The sequence below is a fragment of the Pan troglodytes genome, chromosome 2 (genome assembly GCF_028858775.2).
Source record: "Pan troglodytes isolate AG18354 chromosome 2, NHGRI_mPanTro3-v2.0_pri, whole genome shotgun sequence".
Classification (NCBI taxonomy): Eukaryota; Metazoa; Chordata; class Mammalia; order Primates; family Hominidae; genus Pan; species Pan troglodytes.
Window position 1 is genome coordinate 99,883,761 of NC_086015.1, and position 10,160 is coordinate 99,893,920.

The following is a 10,160-nucleotide window of genomic DNA, read 5'->3' on the forward strand; positions in this document are numbered from 1 at the left end:
TTGTTGGTTTCAAAGAACATCTTTATTTCTGCCTTCATTTTGTTATGTACCCAGTAGTCATTCAGGAGTAGGTTGTTCAGTTTCCATGTAGTTGAGCGGTTTTGAGTGAGTTTCTTAATCCTGAGTTCTAGTTTGATTGCACTGTGGTCTGAGAGATAGTTTGTTATGATTTCTCTTCTTTTACATTTGCTGAGGAGTGCTTTACTTCCAACTATGTGGTCAATTTTGGAATGGAAAGTGTGATGTGGTGCTGAGCAGAATGTATATTCTGTTGATTTGGGGTGGAGAGTTCTGTAGATGTCTATTAGGTCTGCTTGGTGCAGAGCTGAGTTCAAGTCCTGGATATCCTTGTTAGCTATCTGTCTAATGCTGACAATGGGATGTTAAAGTCTCCTATTATTATTGTGTGGGAGTCTAAGGCTCTTTATAGGTCTCTAAGGCTTTATGAATCTGGGTGCTCCTGTATTGGGTGCATATATGTTTAGGATAGTTAGCTCTTCTTGTTGAGTGGATCCCTTTACCATTATGTAATGGCCTTCTTTGTCTCTTTTGATCTTTGTTGGTTTAAAGTCTGTTTTATCAGAGACTAGGATTGCAACCCCTGCCTTTTTTTGTTTTCCATTTGCTTGGTAGATCTTCCAACATCCCTTTATTTTGAGCCTATATGTGTCTCTGCAGGTGAGATGGGTTTCCTGAATACAGCACACTGGTGGGTCTTGACTCTTTATCCAATTTGCCAGTCTGTGTCTTTTAATTGGAACATTTAGCGCATTTGCTCTTACGGTTAACTTTGTTATGTGTGAATTTGATCCTGTCATTATGATGTTAGGTGGTTATTTTGCTCGTTAGTTGATGCAGTTTCTTCCTGGCATCAATGGTCTTTACAATTTGGCATGTTTTTGCAATGGCTGGTACCAGTTGTTCCTTTCCATGTTTAGTGCTTCCTTCAGGAACTCTTGTAGGGCAAGCCTGGTGGTAACAAAATCTCTCAGCATTTGCTTGTCTGTAAGTATTTTATTTCTTCTTCACTTATGAAGCTTAGTTTGGCTTGATATGAAATTCTGGGTTGAAAATTATTTTCTTTAAGAATGTTGAATATTGGCCCCCACTCTCTTCTGGCTTGTAAAGTTTCTGCCGAGAGATCCACTGTTAGTGCAATGGGCTTCCCTTTGTGGGAAACCTGACCTTTCTCTCTGGCTGCCCTTTACATTTTTTCCTTCATTTCAACTTTGGTGAATCTGAAAATTGTATGTCTTGGAGTTGCTCTTCTTGAGGAGTATCTTTGTGGCATTCTCTGTATTTCCTGAATTTGAATGTTGGCCTGCCTTGCTAGATTGGGGAAGTTCTCCTGGATAATATGCTGAAGAGTGTTTTCCAACTTGTTTCCATTCTCCCCTTCACTTTCAGGTACACCAATCAGACATAGATTTGATCTTTTCACATAGTCCTATATTTCTTGGAGGATTTGTTCATTTCTTTTTATTCTTTTTTCTCGAAACTTCTCTTCTCGCTTCATTTCATTCATTTGATCTTCAATCACTGATACCCTTTCTTCCAGTTGATCAAATCGGCTACTGAAGCTTGTGCATTCGTCACATAGTTCTCATGCTTTGGTTTTCAGCTCCATCAGGTCATTTAAGGACTTCTCTACATTGATTATCCTAGTTTGCCATTCGTCTAATCTTTTTTTAAGGGTTTTAACTTCTTTGCGATGGGTTTGAACTTCCTTCTTTAGCTCGGAGAAGTTTGGTCATCTGAAGCCTTCTTCTCTCAACTCATCAAAGTCATTCTCCGTCCAGCTTTGTTCCGTTGCTGGTAAGGAGCTGTGTTCCTTTGGAGGAGGAGAGGTGCTCTGATTTTTAGAATTTTCAGTTTTTCTGCTCTGTTTTTTTTGCCATCTTTGTGGTTTTATCTACCTTTGGTCTTTGATGATGGCAACGTACAGATGGGGTTTTGGTGATGATGTCCTTTATGTTTGCTAGTTTTCCTTCTGACAGTCAGGACCCTCAGCTGCAGATCTGTTGGAGTTTGCTGGAGGTCCACTCCAGACCCTGTTTGCCTGGGTATCAGCAGCAGAGGCTGCAGAGCAGTGAATATTGCTGAACAGCAAATGTTGCTGCCTGATCATTCCTCTGGAAGTTTCACCTCAGAGGGGTCCCTGGCTGTGTGAGGTGTCAGAGTGCCCCTACTCAGGTATGCCTCCCAGTTAGGCTACTCGGGGGTCAGGGACCCACTTGAGGCAGTCTGTCCATTCTCAGATCTCAAACTCTGTGCTGGGAGAACCACTACTCTCTTTAAAGCTGTCAGACAGGGACATTTAAGTCTGCAGAGGTTTCTGCTGCCTTTTATTCAGTTATTCCCTGCCCCCAGAGGTGGAGTCTACAGAGGCAGGCAGGCATGCCTCCTTGAGCTGCGGTGGGCTCCACCCAGTTCAAGCTTCCAGGCCACTTTGCTTACCTACTCAAGCCTCAGCAATGGTGGGCGCCCCTCCCCCAGCCTGGCTGCATCCTTGCAGTTGGAACTCGGACTGCTGTGCTAGCAATGAGTGAGGCTCTGTGGGCATGGGACCCTCCAAGCCAGGAGCGGGATATAATCTCCTGTTGTGCTGCTTGCTAAGACCATTGGAAAAGCACAGTATTAGGGTGGGAGTGACCCAATTTTCCAGGTGCCCTCTGTCACAGCTTTGCTTGGCTAGGAAAGGGAATTCCCTGACCCTTTGAGCTTCCTAGGTGAGGTGATGCCTCACCCTCCTTCAGCCCATGCTCACTGTGCTGCACCCACTGTCCTGCACCCACTGTCTGACAAGCCCCAGTGAGATGAACCCGGTACCTCAGTTGGAAATGCAGATATCACCCGTCTTCTGTGTCGCTCATGCTGGGAGCTGTAGACTGGAGCTATTCCTATTTGGCCATCTTGGAACCTCCCTTTATTATATTTTTATTTTTTTCTGAATTATTAATTTATAACTTGATCACTTCTAAAAATTCTGGATTGTATATTTTCTCATAAAGGTATTTTGCTTTTGTCTTATTTAATTCAAAATTTGTACAAAGGAGAAACTGTCTAAATTTTAACTTCTGTCTACTTGTTTTTTGTTTTAATAATTTCATTGAATGGTAGTTTTTCTCTGCTTTTCTTTCTCAATAATATTTGTCAAAAATTTGTCTGTGCTATATTTTCCCAGATCTTTTTTAAACATTTCCCACCAGGGTAGTATATTTGTTACAATTGATGAGCCTACATTGACACATCATAATCACCCAAAGTTCATAGTATACATTAGGGTTAATTCTTAATGTTGCATATTTTTTGGGTTTGAAACAAGGTATGATGATATGTACCCAAAATTATAGTTATCGTATAGAGTAGTTTCACTGTCCTAAAAATCATCTGTGCTCTCCCTATTACCCCTCACTCCCCACTAAACTCTGACAACCACTAAGGTTTTTACTGTCTCCATAGTTTTGCCTTTTCCAGAATGTCATATAGCTGGCATTACACAGTATGGATCTGTCTCAGATTGGCTTCTTTCATCTAGTAATGGACATTTAAGTTTCCCTCATGTCTTTTCATGGCTTGATAGCTCATATTTTTTAACATTTAATAATATTTCTTTGTCACTGGATGACAAGGATGTGCCACAGTTTATCCATTCACCTACTGAAGGACATGTTGGTTGCTTCCAAGTTTTGATAATTTTTAGTAAAGCTGTTACAAACATCAACATTTTTGAGTGGACGTATATTTTCAACTACTTTGGGTAAACAGCAAGGTGCAAGATTGCTAGATCATATGCTAGGAGTATGTTTAATTTCATAAGAAATTACCAAATTGTTCTGTAAAGTGGCTGTACCATTTTGTATTTCCATTAGCAATGAGTAAAATTTCCTGTTGCTGTACATTCTTGTCAGTAGTTGGTGTTTTCATTGTTCTGGATTTTGGACACTCTACACAAGTCTTTTCAAATAAGTCTTTTTAAGGCTTTATTGATTATTTGTTTATATTTATATTTTCTTAACTATTTGAAAATATTATAATTCCTTTCAATTGATACTAATTAAAAATAGTTCATATTGCTAAAATTTATGGAAATTTACAGTAAAGTTAATAAATAAGCAGATCTTTTTAAAAAACAAGATGCAGTACTATTTCTCCAATAGCTGGTAAGTAACCATGGCAGGTTTCCAGACATCTATTAGATTTTCCAAGAAAATAAGTTACCATAGCAACTCTAAAAGCATATTATATGGTTTTAGACCATTACTACTCACTGATATTTCTTCAAATATGAATAGAAGTGTAAATATATCAACTCATAAACACATTGATTCATAATAAATTAGTTTGCATCATTTGCAACATTGCTGCATTTTAAAATAAATATCATACAATGATCCAAATACTTTTGTTTATTTTTTTAATGGAACACTTCACGAATTTGCATGTCATCCTTGCACAGGGGCCATGCTAATCTCTGTATTATTCCAATTTTAGTATATGTGCTGCCGAAGCGAGCACTGATCAAAAATATTTTTGATCATTTCAACTGCAGGAACAAATATCTAGAAAGCTAGCTGTGCAATGGATCTCAGAGCCCTAACACTATATAACTCCACTGATCATACTATTTACATGTCAGATACTGAAAGAAGCACTGGAAGGCCAAGAAAGAGATCAAATGGGATCTCCTTAATAAGTATATGAGAACACTGGACTTAGTTCCCACCTCTCAATCATTAATGGAAAAGAAGAGTTGCAACAAGTACAGATGCAGGCAAAGAAGCAAACCCAATACCTTAATTATAAGCATCCTTTTCCTTAATAAAGAGGAGTTGAAAGATGGGTGGCTTAGAATCCTCATGTCTAGACTTAGTGATTTCAAAATTATCCTGGAAATCTCTTAGCTGAACAAAAGGCCTTCAGGAGGTTTAAAATTGCATACTGGAACTATTGAGACTGTCTCTCATCCATTTTTCTTGTTGGCAACAGGCCCCAACCTGTCCACTCTCACATTGTCATCAGGGTTGTTAGCCTGAAAATTTCATCATGCCACTCCCACGTTTCCAAATCACTTATACTTGCCCACTGTCTACATCATGATGTCTGTACTGCTCTTACCATGGTGAGGAGTCCAGCTTCCAGTGAAAAACTTTGGGAAATTTTCCAGATCCAGTCTGGTGATTATAAACCCTTCACCTGGGAGGCTTAGGAAAAAGCTGCCTTCCCCACAGGAGATGTGGTGAACAGTCACAGCACTGCAGTCTCTGAAGGCAGAAGCAGGCAATGACTCTGGCCCCACCTGGCCAGTCATGCTCTTTGCAACTTTTCATGTCCAGCCCCAGTAGGACACCTCCATTCATAGGTCATTTCATCTGAGTCCCCTTGGGCTGAGGTCCCTCTCAGCTACCCCTGCGAAATGCTCCTTGGAGCGGTGGCAGGCTGGGTAGGGGAGGTTGGGGAGACTCTCACTCAATGCCCAGTACATTTCCATGTTTAGAACTTCTCCCTCATCCTCTCCACTACTTGAAGGTCCGTAAAACTGCGAGACCTTTTGTTTGGGACTCCCTCAATAGTAAGATGACTCTCACATCTGTTCTGACCTGTGCTCCGTTTTATAGGGAAAAATGCAAGAGAGGGTCCACACTTTCTCTGATTTTAGCCTTTTGCTTATATCATCATAAAAGAGTAAAGCTTAACTTCTTCCACATTTTTGGCTTCTTGCTTTAATTGGCTATTCAGACACCTCACAGCTCAGCTTTCTCACTCCCAGTTTATCTGAACTCCTGTCATATGACACTCAGGCCCTGTTAGAGTTTGCAGAAATGTGTCTTCAGGGCCTCTTGTCACCATAGCTTTCTGAGTAACCCTGTACTTGCATCAGTCTCGACACTCCTCCTTTTATTTACTCAGTGATTTTGAGCAATTCTTTGTCTAGAACGCTCCCTTTCTCCTTGACAATGAATAATAGAAAATAAAATCACTAAAGAACAACATAGACATGATTTCTCTCAAAGATCTTCTCATTTTACTTATGCACGGTCATTCCTATGTTCCCCAAATCTTTTAAGTTCTTTACCACAGTTTTGTGTATACAAAATTACATTGCAATTTTTATGTCTACATTTTTTTTTCTTTTTGATAACAATTGAGCTTGTGGAAATCCAGAACTGTATATCATTTTTATCTACATCCCTCATCCCTAACCCAGGGCTTAGCTCACAAAAGATGCTTAATAAATAGCAGGGCTTAGCTCACAAAAGATGCTTAATAAATAGCCTGGATCCCTAGAGAAGATTCTTAGATTTTAGCATAAAAGTGAATTAAATGTTTTGTTTAATAATACGTTAAATAAAAACATTATATAAAGGAGAAACACTTGATTTTGACCATTTAAAACTTTCGTGTGAAACATATCTGATATTGAGTTTAGTTTTGCTCAAAATCGCTACGTAAAATTATAATTTTAACATTCTTATGAATGTGTATAATTAAACAGCTACACAATGAAAAATTCTTCCTCTATACCCTAAAGAATGTCTGTAATGTATATAACACCCAATGGTAAACGAGTAAATGTTTGAGTTTTACACATTAATGTTATGAATATTGCTAAAATAAAGCATGCTATTCATAAGACTTGATCTTTCCATAAAACAATAATACTTTTATTATTTTGTGCATAGAAAAATTAAAATTGTTACTTTTTTCTTAAAAATAAACTTTTAGTTTTATGTAAAGCCAAAAATTATGTTAATAGAAATGTAATCAGCTCTACTTTACATTTTATTTTTAAATAGGAGAAATACAGACGGGTTTGTTTGTTTGTTTGTTTTGTTTCGTTTTTGAGACGAAGTCTCACTCTGTCACCCAGACTGTAGTGCAGTGGCGCAATCTGCAAGCTCCACCTCCCAGGTTCACACCATTCTCCTGCCTCAACCTCCAGAGTAGCTGGGACTACAGGTGCCCACCACCACACCTGGCTAATTTTTTGTATGTTTAGTAGAGACAGGTTTCACCGTGTTAGCCAGGATGGTTTCGATCTCCTGACCTCGTGATCTACCTGCCTCGGCCTCCCAAAGTGCTGGGATTACAGGTGTGAGCCACCGCACCTGGGCAGATTTTTTTTTTTAATTCTCCCGCAAAGAATGATTGTCATACTCCCTTTATGTCAAACCTTATCCATTTGGTTCTTGGTTCCAAGACCCATAATTTGTTTTCTTTCATTTTAATATTTCCATGAATTCTAAATCTTTACCCTTTGTTTCTGCCTACTTATTCTGCTGTTCGGGTTTTTTTTTTTTTCTTCTTCTTCTTCTTTTGTGCTCAATATACACTCAGTCACTTTCTGGAAAGTCACATGTGGTCATAGAAAGTGATATTTTTATGTAAACATGCTTGTTATTGTAATTGCTTTTTAAGGCAGCCTGATAACAAATTTCCTGTCACAATCTGAAATATATTCTCTTTCACATTTGCCACTGCATGTGACTCCAACATTTATTCCTTCACTTAGGTAATTTTTACTCATGATTCAGTGTGAAGCAAGAATGTTGTTCAAAAAACAAAAACAAAACACTGTTTCAAAAAGTTTCAAGTTTAGGAGTTTAAATCAATGTCTGAGAATATTTGCTACAACCATAATAATCAGAATACAAAAAAGAAGGACTTCAGCACCCAAGTCACCCCAAGGCCTCACCAAATATTAATCACCTACCAGGTCCCAGACCCTGAACTAAGTGTTAAGGATCCAGTGGTGAACAGAACCAACAACGGCTCCACAGGTTGACAGAAAAGACTCAGCTGGTGGGATGGGAGACAAAAGGGGAAAGAAATAAGGTGGAGGGAAGGAAATGTTCAAAGTTGTGTAGCTGTGAGAAAGTATGGTGTATATTGAAAACAGGAAGGTCTGGGTTTTGTGTGTGTGTTTCAGTTTGTTTTATGCTGGCTTCTTTTCTGGCAGTGGGGGACACAGAATAGGGTGGAACACTAGGTGCTGGGTGAAAAAAAAATTACTAGAGTATCATTCACTAGACTGTCCTTAAAGAGGTTTCTATAGACTGAAGGGAATAATTTATTTTATTACAGGTAGAGTCTAAGATTTGGATTCCCTGTGCAAATTCAGTAAGCAAGGTTAAAGAGGGAAGGGATCAGCAGGCAATATTAGACAGGGTGTTAGAGAAGCACATTTCATAGCTACTATGTGTTCCCCTGGTCCATATCAACTTCAGCAGCAGTATGATATTCAACAATTACAAGAAAGTGTTAAAAAATACTTTAAATAATAGAATTAAATGATCAATCTGATTTTTTGCTTGAATGGGTAAAACTGGTATTTTCAAATTGATTTGAAATATTTTGTCCTAGAGTATGTCAGCTTGGTTCAGTGTTTTGTCCATCTGATGATTCATGGTTCATTCTTTTTTTTTTCTTTTTTTCTTTTCCTTTTTTGTTTTTTTTGAGACAAATTCTCACTCTTGTCCCTCAGGCTGGACTGCAATGGCGTGATCTCGGCTCACTGCAACCTCCGCCTCCCAGGTTCAAGCAATTCTCCTGCCTCAGCTTCCCGAGTAGCTGGGATTACAGGCACCTGCCACCACACCTGGCTAATTTTTGTATTTTTAGTAGAGAAGGGGTTTCACCATGTTGGCCAGGCTAGTCTCGAACTCCTGACCTCAGGTGATATGCCCGCCTTGGTCTCCCAAAGTGCTAGGATTACAGGTGTGAGTCACCACACCCGGGCAATGGTTCATTCTTTAGATCTTTCAACAAATAAATATTTATTGAGTTCTTTCTATATGACAATTGTTGTTTTCCATGTCTAGTCTACAGCTACCAAAAAAAACATATTATGCATAAGAAATGAGAAATGAAAATAAAATCCTAAGCTGTCAACTAAATGAATGGACCCCCTGTTAGCCAAGAGGACCCAGACAAACCTTGCAAACTGAGTTCCCGGCCATGACCAGATGGGAAGCTGGACATGTCTCTTTATACCTCCTCCCCTGCCAACCACCATTAGACTTTATTTTTTCCTAAAAGGTTAGACAGAAACTAACCCTTTGGAAAGACTTCCTCCACCACTGATTTGAACCATCTTTGTGACTGCCCCTCCCTTTTGTTATTGTGATAAAACAACCAACCAGCATTCCTTCCTGTTAACAGACCACCAAGCACGGAGTGGTTCTGTCCAGTGTACAGAGGATGTGCAGTGAGGGTTTTCATGTCCTCAGTTTCACCTTTGGATGTCAAGGGGCAGAAAACTCCACCCTTGAATCATGCTAACACTGCCGTTTTTTGAACAAGGACCCTTGGGAAAGCATGAAGATCATCTGCAAATGCACATGTTTCACCTCTCATAAATGTTCATAACTCCTCTTATAGCTTATTAAATATATATGTGTGTATATATATATATATATTCACCTTCTCTGTTCAGCATAAATTCCTATATTATTTTTCCCACCCTAGAAGTACCTGTTTCTGGCTTCCAGCCTGATGGCCACCCTGCAGGCTGCAACCCTTTTTGAGAAATAAAGCTCTCCTTTCCAAATTTATGAACCTCATCATTCTTCAGTTGACAGGAAGCAAGATACATAAGAAGTATATACTGTACCAGACATTGATGTTTTCTAAGAATAAAAAGTGAACCAGGAAGAGCGATGGAAGCTCTACTCAGGTAGAGATGGCCAGGGAAGGCATCACTGATGATACTTTAAAACTTGAAGGAAAAGAGGGAATTGAGATATGTGTATACTGGAGAGAAGCACATCCCAGGCAGCTGAAAGGGCAAAGAGCAAATATCCTATAGTGTGATCATGCTTGGCATGTATGAAGGAACAGTAAGGAGGCCAACCAGGAGGAAGATAGCAGAAGAGGAACAGGGTAGAGAGGCGGGGGCCAATTTTACCCTAAGTGACATGCAAACTCACTGTGGAGTTTTGAACAGGAATGACATTATCTTACTTGACAGGATTAGTTTAGCAATGGTGTTGCACATAGTCTAAAATGGAACTGGGAGGAAGTAGGAAGAAGTAGGAGGCTATTACAATATGAATACAGGCAAATATCGGGCAAAATTCACCCCCAATAATTCATGTACATTCTTTTCTATTTTCCCTAAGTGTTGGCCGGTCTGAGAAATAAAGGGACAGAGTACAAAA

At 39.3% G+C, this 10,160-nt stretch overlaps 1 non-coding gene across 1 annotated transcript; it reads right to left on the reverse strand.

Moving 5' to 3' along the window:
* Positions 1-4,414: 4,414 nt before the first annotated feature.
* On the reverse strand, positions 4,415-4,518 carry LOC112208753 (U6 spliceosomal RNA). Its single transcript, XR_002943328.2, has one exon. It is a non-coding gene; the product is annotated as a U6 spliceosomal RNA (small nuclear RNA).
* Between the last annotated feature and the right edge of the window lie 5,642 nt (positions 4,519-10,160).